We start from the raw sequence: 17,372 nt of genomic DNA, 5'->3' as shown, positions 1-17,372 counted from the left end.
GCACACTATGAATCACCTAGGAAAGATGTGAAAACCTCACAATGTCACTGTGTGGATTTTGATAACTTCTCTTTGAAATTATATTAATTATTAATTTCCATAATTTTAGTTAGGTTATTTTCTTTTTGAGGGAATTTTACTATTTTATTATTATTTAGGGTCTGTCTTTTTCCCTAAAATATTTTTTCACAGATATATATTAACTATATTAATATACCTGTATTTATTTTGAATTATTTTGATCTCAGTTGGTATAGTCTTATAGCTATTTTTTAAAGCCTTTTGTTCCCTGTTTTAGATATTTCTCCTGTAAGCAGCATATAACTTGATTTTTTCATTCAGTTTTAAAACTTTTCTTTTAGCAGAACTTCATCCATTGTATTTGTTTTACTGGTACCTTTGGATCATTTTACCCACCATAATCTATGCTTTCTGTTTAACTCCTTTTTACTATATTGAAAATTCCCACTAGTTTTCATATCAGCTGGCTACACATTTCCATTTATGACCATATTTTCCATAACTTCTAGATATACTAAGTACTTTATTAGCATATATCATACATTAGATTTTGAATTGTGAATTCTTGTTCTGGATTTTCACTCAAAATGTTTTATAGCATTTTATCTCAACTAAAATTCCTGAAATATAATTTAAAAATATGGTTATCTCATACTAGGTAGTAATGTTATTTTGATTAAAAAGCTTAACAATTTCATTAAAGCACTGTAAGTTAGTCACCATAATTCAAAAAAGTAAATAAGGTATATAAATAAAAAGTTGCAATTAACATGCAGCTTTTTAATATTTATTTAAATAAAATACAAACACACAAATCTAAAGTCTATTATTTAAGTTACAAAGATGTAAAACAGGTACTTTTCTATATTTGCTAAAGAAGTCATTGGAAACAAATAGGGTCCCTAGAGGAGAAGTGGGTGGGTGGATAGAGTAACTGGGTGATGGGCATTAAGGATGGAATATTATGTAATGACCACTGGGTATCATATAAGACTGAGGAATCATTGACCTCTACCTCTGAAACCAGTAATACATTGTATGATAATTAATTGAATTTAAATAACTTTTTTAAATAAATAAAAAGGAAAAAAGAAGCCAATAATGAAATCATTCAATTGTCTAAAATAAAAATATACTGCCTCTAAAAAAGTATTCTTTCTATTTAAACATGTGAGTTATGATGTTTAAATGTTCATTTTTACATGATTTTTCACATACAGTTGACCCTTAACATGAGTTTGAACTGAACAGAGACAATTTTATATGAGGATTTTTTTTAATATATTAGTACTGTAGCTGTGTTTCCTTATCTTGTAATTTTCTTAATAACCTTTTCTTTTCTCCAGGTTGCTTTTTATAAGAATACAGAATATAATACATACAATGTACAAAAATACATGTTAATTGCCTATGTTATTGGTAAGGCTTCTAGTCAACAGTAGATCATTAGTAATTCAGTTTTTGGAGAGTCACAATTTATATGTGTATTTTTGACTGCATGGGAGGCCAGTACCCCTCACCCCTGCATTGTTCAAGGGTCAACTATAATATATTTTGCAGCTGCTAATACTATTTTTGAGAACTCTTAATGTTAGGAGAAATACAATATAATATTAACAAGAGTAAAAAAGGATTACGATTTTAATATATCAAATTATTACCAGTATTATGTTTAAGACGCAAGTGGTACTTCTATATAGAGAAGTCATATTGAAATTGTCCTAAAATTTCTTTCAACATGCCAGTGTTGAAGAGAACCTGACTTATAGGTTACTTTCTACAGATAACTTTTCTTTTTAGTTTCCTGAAAACTCCATAGACTTCTCTTGAATTACTCAAGGATAAAAAAGAAATATTTTTGTTGTATACATACTGAAAGTTATAAATGGGATATGTAATATTTTGGAATTGGAAACTTGATAGTTTTAACATACTGTTAGCAAACTATCTCCAAGATATTTTGTCACTTTTGGCCACTCTCTCATATGATTGATTTAATCCTGATATAGTTATAATTAATTTAAAATAATATAATTTCATATGCCTTGCAATATATACATTATTCATTCAATTTCTATCTCTTGGTATCAACAATTTTCTGAATTAACTTACTTTTTGACATGACTCTTCAAAATTTGATGGCAGATATGCTGCCTAATTATTATATTTCCATTATCTCTGCCAATGAATAATTGGCTCATCAAGAATAAATGGCATTTTTTTCCTTATCTTACTCTCTCCCTCTCTCTATGATATAAGTCCTGGCCCTGAAAAGGATTAACAAACAAATACGTGTAAAGATTTTATGTTGTACTAAATTTGCAAAATGCCTGTGGACATGCCTGCAGGTATAACTACCTGATAAGTCTTAATAAGAGAATTATTTATCACTGATTTTGTGAGGGTTTTGAGTGAAGCAATGATTCTGTTTTCTCTCTTTTGTTTTCCACTAAGTAGAATATGTAGGAAATATCACATCATTCATATGAGAACAATTCTCCTTCTGATTAACAATGAGTCAGTCACTTGTCACTTTTGAGGGTGAGGAGGTTATGATGTCTGTTGAATAAAACAAATATTTCTACTGCCAACTCTGATAAGAGGTAGTCTGTAAGTTATGACCAATGTAGTTTTTTTTTAATCTTTTTTTTTTAAGATTTTATTTAATTATTTGACAGAGAGTGCACAAGCAGGGGAGGGGCAAAGGGATAGATAGAAGCAGGCTCCCTGCTGAGCAAGGAACTCAATGCCAGGTTCCATCTGAGGACTCTGGGTTCATGACCTGAGCCAAAGGCAGACAATCAACTGAGCCACCCAGGTGCTCTTTCTCTATATATATTTTTTAAACATAATAACTGCCAGTGGTTATACAATTAAATGTTTGTTACATGACTAATTCAAATTGTATTATAAGAGACTGGAAGAACAAATATTGTTAAGTGTCTATGCTGTCCAAAACAGTCTACACATTTAATGCAATCCCTATCAAAATATCAGCAGTATTTTTCATAGAACTAGAACAAAAAAATCCTGAAATTTGTATGGGACACAAAAGACCCCAATAGCTAAAGAAATCTTGAAAAAGAAAAGCAAAGCTGAAGGCATCATAATTCTGCACTTCAAGTTATATGACAAAACTAGAAGAATCAAAATAGTATGTACTGGCAAAAAAATAGACACAAAAGTCAATGAAACACAACAGAAAACCCAGAAACGAACATACAAAAATATGGTCAATTAATCTTCAAAAAGCAGGAAAGGCTACTGGGAAAAAAGACAGTGTCTTCAACTAATGATCTTCAGGGAACTGAAGAGCAGTTTCAAAAGAAACTAGACCACTTTCTTACACTATACACAAAAAAATAAATACAAAATGGATGAAAGACGTAAGTGGGAGACTGAAACCATAACTGTCCTAGAAGAGACTACAGGAAGTAACTTCTTTGACATAGGTTGTAGTGACTTAGTAGATTTGTCTCCTGAGGCAAGGGAAACAAAAGCAGAATTAAATGATTGAGACTTTATCAAAATAAAAAGCTTCTGCACAATTAACAAAACTAAAAAGCAACCCATGAAATGGGAGAAGATATTTGCAAACAGCATATCTGATAAAGGGTTAGTAACCAAACTATATGAAGAACTTATAAAATTCAATACCCAAGAAATGATTAACCCCATTAAAAATGTACTGAAGACAGGGATAGACCTTTTTCCAAAGAAGACCCACAAATGACCAACAGACACATGAAAAGATGCTGAACTTCACCCATCATCAGGGAAATGCAAATCGCAACCACAATGAGATAACTCACACCTGTCAGAATGGCTAAACCCAACAGCACAAGAAACTACAGGTATTGATGAGGATTTAGAGAAAAGGGACCCTCTTATACTGTTGGTGGGAATGCAAAGTGGGGCAGCCACTCTGGAAAACAGTATGGAGTTTCCTTAAAATGTTGAATGTACAATTAGCCTACAGTACAGCAATTGCACTACAAGATATCCTCTCAAAGAATACAAAACTACTAATTCAAAAGGATGCATGCACCCTGATGTTTATAACAGCATCATTTATAATCACCAAACTATGGAAACAGCACAAATATCAAACAACTGATGAATGGATGACATATATCACACACACACACACACACACACACACACACACACTTAAAAAAAATCTTGCCAATTGCAGTGACTTGGGTGGAGCTAGGGAGTATTATGCTATGCAAAATATGTGAGTCAGAGAAAGGCAAATACCATATGATTTCACTCACATGTGAAATTTAAGAAATAAAATAAATGACCAAGGGGGGGGGTGGGAAGAAAAAACAAAAAAATAGACTCTTAACTATAGAGAAGGAACTGATGGTCTTCAGAAGGGAGTTGGGTGGGGGATGGGTTAAACAGGTTATAAAGATTAAGGCGTGCACTTGAAATGAGCACTGGGTATTGTGTGGAAGTGTTGAATCACTATATTGTATACCTGAAACTAATATTCCACTATACGTTAACTAAATAGAATTTAAATATAACTTTGGAAGAAAAAAACAATCCCAAATTGTATCATAAGACACTAAACAAATATAATTCTTATACAGATATTTAGAACAATATTGGAAAGATCTGACTAGCTGGACATATTGTACCAAATTTTGTTTGCCACTTAGTATCCAATTAAAAAACATTTCTCCCTTCTTCACTGCACCTACAGATCTTCCCCCAAAAGAAAATATATATATATATATACTAAATAATGAAATTTTACAAGGATTTAAATTATATATATAATCTTGCTAAAATGGAAGAACTACTTATGGAATATATGATTATAAAACAAGCCATGAAATATATCCTATTTTATGATTTTAAATAGATGTTTCATGAATAAGTCATTTATGTGTTCTCAAAGGATCATGGGCTCAAATAGTCTATTAAAAATATTTTTTTTCTTATGCAAGGAAAAAAAGTATATATGCAAATTCAGTATAAATATTTTATTTAGTTACAAATATTTTCACTAGAAAGAAAGTTTAACCAAAATGTAAATCCAATTTTTCTGTGACCCAAAGACCTCAAAAATACAGAATAAGATTTTTTATTTTATAAATTGGGAACACAGGCTTGAGAGATTCAGGGAAAGAAACATAAATTAGAGAAGTCAATTTTGTTGGAAGCAGTGCCTTTGACAGATTCATGACAAGATGGAAGAATAATTTTTGTTTTGAACAGTAGGTTGAAAGATTAATAGTAAGAAATAGAAAAATCATTTTTATTGGGAGATGCAGGAGTATAAGATTTGTGATTTAAGAATCTTATTTTTCTTTATTTTAGAAAATGGAGGGTCTAGGAGTTTTCTTTTTTAAAAAATATATTTGATTATACACAGTTTTCCCCAAAAACCTCAGCTAATGAATTTGTGAAAGTGAAAATCAAGTTTGCTGATACTTGTCTCTTGCACTAAGTGTATGTTAAATATGTCATAAGAAAATTAGTTTACAGTTACATTTTTATTTTTGTATGTTCATCTGTTTTTGTGAAGAAAATCATGCAAATATTGTGGAAACTTATATCCTCAAAAAGTCAGCTTTTGTGAATATTATATTAAATTCTATACTTTTAAAGCTATGGTGACTCATAGGAAGAAGAAAATTGTATCTCTGTTGATAGGTAACAAATATATAAATTATTCTGTGGATTTTTTGGAGATAAATTTTTGTCAGTAAAAAAGTATAAAATATATTTACCATCAGCATTGTCTGACATTACTTCTTTAATTTCTAGAGAGTTTTCTCAAAGAACAATTGGCAAATCATTTTTTCACTCCTGTATAATTTATAGATATTTTACTCTGAAGTCACTGGATCACACCAATTTAGAAATTAAAAAAAAAATGTTATATTGTATTATTCATGTTTTTCCTGTTCCCAGTGGTGGCCCAGAAAAGACAAGCCCTGATAGAGTGAATGTGTTCACAATGCACCTTAATCATTATGTTTAGACTCAGTACAATGGAGTTGAATCCTTGCTCTTTCAGGGTCTTCCTGTGGGAACTCAACCACATTATTGAAACTTTTTAAGTCTTTTTTCTCATGTATAAATGAAAATAGCAATAATTCATAGCTAATCCTCTTGTTATGAACTTGAAGTCAGGCATTTCTTTGAAAATGTTCATTTGGTGTCTAGCATGGTATAAGAACTAAATAAGAGAATAAAATTATTTATAGTATCTGTTGTCAGTGGTGCTGTAGTAGTGATAAGTAGCTCATAACATACTTTAGAAAAGAACCCAGATTCCTAATTCCCTATTCAGCTCTCTTTTTAGACATACCATTCAGCTGGATCTTTCAAAGGACATTTTGAACATACTAGTTTTTACTAATATTCTGAAAAGAGGACATTAATCCAGGATGGTTCTCCACATGGCAAGATTTTTGGTTTAGTTGTTTTTCTTTTTTTCTTTCAACTGCCTACTTTGCCAAATTTGTTTACGTGGAACAGTATACTGAAAATGGAATTTACTTGACTTGGAAATATATGATATTAATATAATTAACAAAATAGTTGTAAATCGTCTGTAGTCTGAAATGTATTCCTATACCTGCTGTCTGCCTTCTTTGAGCTTATATTTTAAATTCATTAGAATATCACTGAAAAATGAATGATAAAGGTTACTGAGCTCTTCCAATGTGCCAAATAGTATTCTGTGTAATTTATTTGTATGTTATTGAATTATTATGACAATAAAATAAGTTAGATAAACTATGATTCCTATATTAATTTTCTAGACCTGCCATAGCAAAGTACCACAGATTGGGTGGCTTAAACAGCAGAAATCTATTTCTATAGTTCTGGAGATGAGAAATCTCTGATCGTGGAGTTGGCAGGACTGATTTATTTCCAAAGCCCCTGTGCTTCTTTTATAGGTGACCTCTTTTCTCTGTGTCTTCATAAGATCTTTCCTTTCCTGCCTAACTTATAAGAAGTTCCTCTTATAAGGACACCAGTTATATTGGATTAAAGCCCAACCTAACAACATCATTTAGCTTTAATTACTTGTTTAAACACTCTCCTACTATTAGGCATTACACTGAAGTGCTACTGAGGGTTAGGATTTCAACACATGAATTTTGAGAAGACATAATCCATCCTATAACAATTCCCATTTTTAACAAATGAAGCAAGGAAAGGACAGAGAAATTAATTTGCCTGAAGTTGCATGACTAGCTATTTGTACACTTGGGATTTTAACTCTGGTAATCTGACAACAGAGATCAAATTCAAAGTGACAGCTATACCACCTCTGCTAGAAATAGGTCAGGAGGTAGTCATGTCTGTAAAGCATCTAATTGTTTTTGCTATGATAAAAACACAAGTTTTTTGTTTCTTTTTTTACATTTAGCTGCCTAATTTTCTAGCCTTTGATATACTGTTTTGAACGGTGGCAGTTTCCTAGAATATTGCAGAGTATAAACCAAAAATAAAGAAATGGATCACTAAAAATATGTGTGAAAATTGTTATCCATAATAAGTTTATATTGTATAGAAAGCTAATCATTTGGTTGAAATGTATGCAAATATATATTATAAAAAGGTAGCCTTCATATATCAAATCAGTTTATAGATTCAGATAAAATTACTCAACCATTAATAGATTATTAAGAAAATGATATAAATAGGTAGTTAATTTAGACCTTATCAGGTTAATATTATGTTAGTTAATCTCCTATCTCAATAGGACAAAAAAAGAGTCGCAATATCTCTTGAATTAATGAACATTTATTTAAGAAACTTAAGCATTGGTTTTCATAAAAAGCAATATTCCATTAATATCTGAAGGAAGTGTATATTGGTGAAGTTCGATAGGAAAGAAAATTGGAAATGCACAACAAAATCTTTAAAATGTTCTCATTGTTTAACCTATAGTCTTTGGAAGTGTATCATGATAAGATAGTATTAAATAGTTTACCAAAATTGCATAAACATTTTAATATTAGTTAAAAATTAATTGGAAATAATTTCCTTGACAAAGAAGGGAAATTATTTACTAAAATTTTCACATCCATATAATATGATTTATCATGTTATTTAAGAAAATTTTCTTAGGAGAGTTAAGATGGTGAAGTAGAGGGACCCTGGGCTTTCCTAGTCCCTCCAACATAGCTATATTGAGGTTAGATCACTTGGGATACTCAGGAAATTGATCTGAGGATTGGAAGGATGTCCACAATTGGAGGGAGATAGAGTGGCAGATGCAAGGTGCAAGGAAGTGAATTCTGGAAGAGGAAAGCTAGCCCTGGAAGACATCATTCCCCTTTTTCTAATACATTTGGAAAAGGGTATATTGCCTCTCAAAGGACAAAAGACCCTGCAGGTGCCAGCAAATGGCCTTTCATCAGTAGGAGTCAAAGGTGGGTACAGAGGGTGGATAATGTGGTCACTGCTTTTTGTGGTGACATACCATGGATTCCACACACTGCACAGGCATGCACTGTTTTTCTGAGACAAAGGGCATTGGTCAGAGCACAGTGAGCCTCTATCAGAGGCGGTAGCAGATCCCGGTGGTGTTGGCTCCTTTAAGATTTGGGGTTTTGAATCCCAGCCACATGCCAGGGGTGAAACACAACTGATCTGGGTTCCAGGTGTGCTGACAGCCCTTGCTTTTCCAGAGGGCTTCCTGAACAGCAGGAAGGAGGTGTGAGATCCCTTGATGATGAGAGAGTGGGGTGTCCCCATTCTACACCCCACTACTAACATGGTCATAGATCAGAGCAACACAGTGGCCACTGGGCAAGTGCTTTTCTTTCTTCTGAGCCAGCACAGTGGACCTCTCCCTCGAAGGAGCAACATAGGCAGCATACACAGCCAACAAGTCTGATCATATGGTGATCATATGGTGCCACACAGCGACCCCTTCAGTTCTGGTGAAAATAGGACCAGGATATATATATATATATTTTTTTTTTTTTTTCAAAATTTTTTTTCTTTATCCTTTGGAATCAGGCTTAGAGTACTTTTGTTGGTTTGTTTTTCCATTTCCTTTTCTCTCTTTTTTTCCTCCTTTCTTTTTTTGTTCTTTCTTTCTTTTTTGGATTGGTCTTGTTCTTTTCCTTTTTTTTTTCCTTTTTTCTTTCTTTTTCTTTGGAATCAAGTTTATAGTCTTTTTTGTTTGTTTATTTATTTATTTTATTTTTTTTATGATAGTCACACAGAGAGAGAGAGAGAGGCAGAGACATAGGCAGAGGGAGAAGCAGGCTACATGTACTGGGAGCCCTACGTGGGATTCGATTCCGGGTCTCCAGGATTGAGCCCTGGGCCAAAGGCAGGTGCCAAACTGCTGCGCCACCCAGGGATCCCCTGTTTATTTATTTTTTACTGTGCCCTTTCCTTTCTCTCTGTCTCACTTTTTTTTTTTTTTTGAAAGCAGGTTTTTTTGTTTGCTTTTCTTTTTCTTTCCTTCTTTTTCCAGACTTTTTTCAACAAACAAATCAAAGAGTACCTACAAAAAGGTAAAGCACTCTCGATGGCATATAAGGAGGAGCTCTGCAGCATACTGACCAGTGGGAAAGAACAGCCAAAATACAACAGCAGAGTGCACATAGCATACACCAGAAACATTTCTTCAAGTGACAAGACCACAAAGTAAGACTTAGTGAACTCAGCAATTCCATAAAGTGAAATAATATCCACAACATAAGAGTTCCAGAAGACGAAGAGTGAGAAAAGGGGGCAGAAAGTTCATTTAAAAAAATTATGGCTGAGAACTTCTCTAATATGGGGAAGGAAACAAGTATTCAAGCCCAAGAGGTATAGAGAACTCCCCTCAAAATCAACAAAAATGGGACAATGCCATGGCATATCATAGTGAAACTTGAAAAATACAAAGGTAAAGATAAAATTCTGAAAGCAGCTAGGGAAGAAGATCCTTGACCTACCAGCATAGACACATAAAAGTTAGCAGCAGGTGTGTCCACAGAGACCTGGTAGGCCAGAAAGGAGTTGCATGATATATTCAATTTGCTAAATGAGAAAAAAATATGAAACCAAAAATACTTTCTCCAGGAAGGCTGTCATGCAGAATAAGAGAGATAAAGAGTTTCCAAGACAAACAAAAACTAAAGGAGTTCATGAACACTAAATAAGCTCTGCAAGAAATATTAAAGGGGACACTTGAGTGGGAAAGAGGAGCCAATAGTAACAAAGACTAGAAAGAAACAGAGACAATCTATAGGAACAATGACTTTATGGGTAACACTATAGCACTAAATTCATATTTTTCAATAATTACTCTGAATGTAAATGGACTTAATCCTCCAATCAAAAGACAAAGGGTATCAGAATGGATTAAATTAAACAAAAACAAGACCTATCAATATGCTGCTGACAAAAGACTCATTTTAGACCCAAAGACACCTCTAGATTGAAAGTGAAGTGGTGGAGAACCATTTATTATGTTAATGGACATCAAAAGAAAATTTTGGAAAAAAAATAAAATTTTGTTAAAAATAGGGCAGCATGAATGTTGTAAGGTAGAAATAGAGGGGGGAACAAAAGAAAGCACTTAAAATGTCAACATATATTTCTTTTCTGTGGAAAATATTAATAACTTTGAAGTTTATGTTAATTATTTTAAAGATATTTAAAAAAAATTTATTTATTTGAGAGAAAGAGTGTGTGTGAGTGGGAGGGAGAAGGACAGGGAGAGGGAGAGAGGATATGAAGGTGACTCCCTGTTGACCACAGATCCTGATGTGGGACTTGATCTCATGATCATAAGATCTTGACCTGAGTTGAAACCAAGAGTCAGATGCTTAACCCACTGAGCCACACAGGCGCCACTGAAATTTATTTTCATAAAAGTTAATATCATTTGATATTTTAGAAATTTGATATTTTTAGTAAGACAATACAAATAACCAGAAAATGAAGTTAAAATGATTCAAACAAAAGTGTCATTTAAGTTTTCCAAACATTTTAAGAGTGAAGTTTATAATTTCCTCTATCCTTAAATTATGATAGAAGCAAAAATAAGTACTTACTTTAGGATTTAGTGAGAAGGAAGAATTTAAGTTTATGGGAGAAAGGTACTGGTTTTACTGTGTAAGATCAAACTAATAGATGGAAATGAGTCAACCAGAAGTAGAAGACAGTATTTCAAGGACTTTTCTTTCTTTCTTTTTTTTTTTTTTTTCAATTCAGAAATATTTATTGAAGGTCTGCTTTGTAATGGGCACTGGGATACATTAGCAAATAAGACAGTGAAGAATCACTACCCTCAGAGATCTAATTCTTCTGCAGAGATGAAGAAAAACAAAAAATAATAATAGGTATTAATGTTTTAAGTTTTAAAGATGGTAATGAGTACTCTCGAGTACAATGAAGTAGGGAAAATGAAACAGAAAATGTCGTTTGTAGTTGAGATTTTAAATTTAACTTTAAGTAAGCATTCAAAGGTTTCCATGAGAAGTACGGAATCTACCAAGACTCATAGGAGAGTCACATGCACATTTAGGAAGAGGCATTCAAGAAAGAATGGCTAGTTGCAAGAACCTTGAAAAGGGAAGTACCTAGCTGTTCAAAAAGTAAGAAGGATAATGTGGCTGAAACTTGGCACTTAAAGGGGAGACTTGAGGTGATAGGAGCATAGCTCCACTCAGAATTTTAATAAATATTAATTAGATCATTTGACTAAAAGCTCTTCTAACCCAAATGATATATATATATATATATATATATATATATATATTTCATAAAAATTACTTGTGAAGAAAGTCTTTTTAATTTTTTTTAAATTTTATTTATTTGACAGAGAACTTGAGAGAGAGCAAGCAAAAGCACAGGCACAAGCAGAGGAAGTGGCAGACAGAGCCAGAGGGAGAGGGAGAAGCAGATTCTCTGCTGAGTAGGGAGCCCAATATGGGGCTTGATCCCAGGACTCTGAGATCATGCCTTAAGCTCAAAGCAGATGCTTAACCAACTGAGCCATCCAGATGCTCCAGAAAGTAAGTCTGAAGAGTACTTTTTATTATGCATTTCACATTAAAGTACTTGTTCTCTTTATTTAAAAACATTTATGTTGAAATGCATTGCATGTGATGCAAATACATCCCCAGTTTCTTTCCAATTTGAAAGTATAAATGTCAACAATAAACAAATACCCATTTAGTCCTTTAAAAGAGAAAATTGTATTATTAGGTATTCCATCATGTTTTAATAATTTTATATCACTCATATACCATGCCTTCCTTAACAAAGTTAAAATAACAGAAACCATACAATCTCTGTTCTAAGTCGAGGTTGGAATAAAAATAGAAGCCAACAACAGAAAGACAACTAAAAATCCCAATATGTGAAGATTAAACAACACATGTCTCAATAACAGAGGGTCAAAAAATAAATCTCAATAAAATTGAAAAATATTTTAACCTTAATAATAATAATGATACTCACAACCTATCAAAATTTGTGGGATACAGCAAAAAGCAGTACTTGAGGGAATTTTATAAAAGAAGAGAGTTCTAAAATCAATCATCTAAGCTTCCGTCTTAGGAAACTAGAAAAAAGAAGAGAAAATTGAAAAAGTAATTGAGCTCCAGCTTCAAGGAAAATGATAATTTTATGTAATTTCATTTAATTAAAGATTTAACTACGGTATATGTAAAACTCATAAGTGTGGCGACAAGTGAAGCTGAAAGTTTTTGTGAAAAATTAAATTTTTAAAGAAAAGAGGAAAAACTTTGTATGCCTTGCATAGGAAATTAATAATTACTAATTAAAAAGAACATGAAGAAAAATAAAAAAAGAGATAAGATGAGTAGAATTTATTGGTAAAAGTAAATAAGCACATTAATTGATTAATTTAAATGAAGTAATGACTCATCGACTTTAGAGTTAAGATAAATATAAGCAAACACACACACACACACACATACACACAAAAGGAAAAATGTAATTACTAGTTGACCAAACACTCCCAAAGGATCATTTATCAAAGTTAAACCACAAATTTCCTACCACCTACAAAAGAAGAGTATAAGTGTGGCATTATTCTTGCCATTAATTTTGGCAAGAATTGGTCTAACTTTACACATCTCCTCTACATAAAAGTGTTTGAATCAAACCATGATAATTCTAATAATATTTTACGAATTCTGCATGTTATGTTTGTTTATGTCACCAGTTTTATTATTGTTTTTGTTGCTTACTGCAAATATTCCTGTGAGTTTTTCCTTCTTATTCCATGGATATAATGTTACTCATCTTAGGGGGTCTTCATTAGTTCTAACTTTTTCATTTATGTTGCACTGAACCCTTTAGTTTATATTCATCCACACACCTGTGAAGTTGTTTAGAAAACTTCATGTGTTGTCCAATTCCTTCATGTATCATCTATCTCTCATGATGAATGAGCAAAACTGGTCTTTTTATTTTATTATTTTATTTTATTTTTTTGGATAAGTACTTCTCTTTCAACTCAATTTGAAATTTTTGAAGGACTTAAACCTTATCCTGAATTAGGTTAACCTGGATATTAGCTGAATTAGGCAGATTTACAATTTAGAGGAAAGAGTTTATAGATCAGGGTAAAGAATTTGTTCGTTTACATTTTTGTTTGAGAATATGCACTTATGGATTCATTAATTTACTTTAAAAGGGAATAGTTTCACATGTCAGTCCGTGTTTACATTTTGGAAATGCAACAGAAAGAAGGTCTGGAAAAATATCTGCCTTCAGAAGCTTATGTCTAAGTGGAAACATAAGCAATATGTCTGTGATAAAAAATAAATTTAAAGGTTACATATAGTGATTTATGTGATAAAACGAAAAGAAATGAAGAGGAGAGAAAAGAAAGAAAAAAAAGAGAAAAGAAAAGAAAAAGTTCTGTGGAAGATAGTGACCAATTTCTTAGGAGAGATTTGTCAAGGAAAAGAGAGGAATCTTTTATCCCCAGAAGGCAAGTGAGGAGATACTCCTGAAGAGCACCACTTTTTTGTTCCTAGTACTGGATCTCTATACTTTTTGAAATATGATCAAATGAATGGAAGATCCAAGAGAATATTTAGATGAGGCAACTATATCACTGCCTTGCATATACCAGTTTAAGAAATCTTTAAAAAAATTATGTGACATCTTTATATCTTTCTAAATTTTCTACAAACTATATACCAAAAAAGATGGATGAGGAATGCTAATTACTATAAATAAGAATTTTAAATTATAGAAATCAAAGTCCGACAAGTTGATGTAACTGCAAATGATGTTTTAGGTTATCCTGACTATGTTTATTATTGATTTATATTAATATTATATTCTAAGTTACAGTGTCCCTAGCCATTCTTTTAAGAGTATTAATCATGAGATTATGCTTTTTCAGAAGAAGCTGAGACCAGCATCTCATTCCTGCAGCTTTAATAAATTGGAAACATCAGTTCCACCTTCACATCACTCCTTAAAATCTATCAAGAAGTTGGTAAGAAAGTTTGAGCTGTGTTCCATGGAATTTTTTGCCATATGAGAAAAGAGGCTGATAATTGTTTTGTTTTGTTTCATTTTTCTATTCTGCTTTGCAATCAGGAGTTTGTGGAGGCATCCTTTCCCACCAAGGTAAATAAGAACTATGGTGTTGGGAAGCTGGGAAGAAATGGAGAAGGGTATTTGCTTTCATTCTTCTGAGAATACAGATTTTGCCTCAGTGATTCCTGCAACTCATACGAAGGAGCATCAAAAATAGAGAAGAAAGAAACAGCTGCTCAAGTCTCTACTCAACCAATCAATGGATAAAAGGACATTAGAGGGTCTGAATATTTGAGGGTGAAGGGTTATGTACCTGAAGGGTGACAGGGTTATGCAGCCTAGGGAGTCATCAGTGAAAGAACGACTTGAAAAGAGACCATAAGATATTCCCAAAGGAATCTCCATTACATGCTCTCTTCGTACAATCACATCCCTGAAACCAGCATAAGGAATGGAACCAGAATACTTGACAGAGTGACTGAAGAGATGTAGGAACATTGTCTACTCATGAAACTACTCAAACTGAGACATTACACCATAAAATAATCAGGTGTTTTGAGTTTTTAGAGAATATCTGACTAGAGTTAAGCTCATTGGCAGGACAGAATTCACAATGGATTCAGAACCATCCCAAATAACACTGAGCTCTGATCCATTCCCCAAAGTATTTCTGAGGCTACACACATCTCCCTCAAGAGCATTCACAGAAGAAAGACTGAATAGGTGTCTGAAAGAGTGAAGTGTGACTGAAAGAGTGTCAATAGATTAGTACAACTCATTACTGATATTAGAAAAGTAACCCACATGTTTGAGAATGGCTCAGTAGATAATCACAAGATGTTAAAAATAATTCCTGGAGAGGCACACATATCTTAGTTAAATTATAACTTCTCTAAATAAGTAATCTCTAAGATTATTTACTTTAATTCATAATTCAGTTTGGGTTGTGAATTCAACTTTGTATGGCCCAACTGCCATTCATGATTTTAAAAAGTGTTTTCAGAACACTAGCATCACAGAGTAAAGAGAACTGAATTCACTTCTCATATTTTTTCTTTGTTTTTCTTTCATTTACATTACATTTACAAAGGAAAGAAGTTCCACTAACTCAAGAATTCATCCTCTTGTATATAAGGAAATGGCTCATTTGTAAAATAATATATGATTTTTAGATATAACACAGTGCCTTTTGCTTTTCAAATAAGTTTACTGTCATTCTAAAGTAGAGTCTGAACTTCTCTACTGGAAAAGGAAATGTGATCTTGGTAAAATCTAACTTTATGATCATTGGAAAGCTATATATGTAGAGATAAATTCACTACGTTGTTAAAATATGTTGATAAGTTACACAAAAAAGCCTAGAATTCATTATACATTTGTGATAATAAAATATGATAGCCTGTGTATCCAAATGTCCTCTTATCAAGGGAAGGTAAATAAGAACCACAGTGGGATCCTTTCACCTGCAGAGACTTGTTTAGTTTCTAACAAATAAGTGTTTTTTTTTTTTTTTTTTTTTTTACCTTGTTGCACAGTAGTTCATGACTAAAAGGATTATTATTTTGGAATAGTTTCATGTGATACTTTCCCTTCAATGGAAGAACTAAGCAGTAATAATGAGCAATTAGAAGATTCATATTGGTATTGCAGCAACCTAAAACATTTTACATTACAACGTAATGACTTAATTTGGGCTCCGGAGAATAGAGAATTAAGAACTGCCAGACTTCAGTAGGTTTATCTTTCAATGTCTAAATTATCATCATGTGCTCTTTCTTAAATGTGGTAATTTTAGGTCTCTAACATATGTGCTATAGAGGAAAAAAAAAAGAAAAAAGCTTGTTCTATTTGAAGAGTACATAGATATTCTAAAGCAAAAGCAAGAATTTTTTTTCCGTAAGAAAACAGTTATACCAGAGCCGCTGGAATGTAAGAAGGAATGGGACTTCTTTCTCTCAGTAAGTATAAATGCAATCTGGAATAAAACTGGATTAGCACACAAATTCTTGGAACCTTAGCTGGTGTGTCTTCCCTCTCAGGATATTTCTCCCACAATATTATCACTTAACAAATGGAAGTGATGACCAAGGAGATCTCAGACAGATGACGTGTGTGCTCATAAATAAAAAGTAGATACATCCCAAATGTAACAAGACAGAATAAATAGGTTTGAATGTCTATCTGCTAAAAAAAAAAAAAAAAAAAAAAAAAAAAAAAAAAAAAACACTCAAGAATAAGAAGCTAACAAGACTGCTCAGAAAACAAAGGTAATTTTTTTGAGAAGACTATAAGAAATTACAGTGAAATCAAGTAAATTTAGAACCACATTTGTTAAGTCATAAGCTTAAATTTACATAGTGACTAAAAAATCGAGTGGGGAAACTGGCTTTTCCCTTGATGCAGAGTCAAAAAGAGGTAAAACAAAGTTTCTGCCTCAAGGGTACCCTCAAAAATTTGACAGGTTCTGAAAAAATAAGGTAATTACCTCAGTAATGTTACAAATGTTGATAGAGAGATATCTACCTGTTTAGTTTATTTCAACCTAATTCAGTCTGTATATCATCTGTTTACTCCTCAAAATGTACATCTTCCTGGGGCACCTGGGTGGCTCAGCTGGTTAAGTGTCTGCCTCTGTGGCTCGGGTCATGATCTCAGGGTCCTGGAATCAGGCCTCACATAGGACTCTCTGTTCAGCCTCAAGTCTGCTTCTCCCTCTGCCTCTGCCTCTGTGCTCTCTCCAGCTCTCACTCGCTCTCAAATAAATAAATAAGATCTTTTCCTTTTTAAATGTACATCTTCCTGAAGTCCTTGTTATTCAATGTCTAGAAACATTTTTT

The sequence above is a fragment of the Nyctereutes procyonoides genome, unplaced genomic scaffold (genome assembly GCF_905146905.1).
Source record: "Nyctereutes procyonoides isolate TBG_1078 unplaced genomic scaffold, NYPRO_anot_genome, whole genome shotgun sequence".
In the NCBI taxonomy this organism is placed as follows: domain Eukaryota; kingdom Metazoa; phylum Chordata; class Mammalia; order Carnivora; family Canidae; genus Nyctereutes; species Nyctereutes procyonoides.
This window is presented reverse-complemented; position numbering follows the sequence as displayed.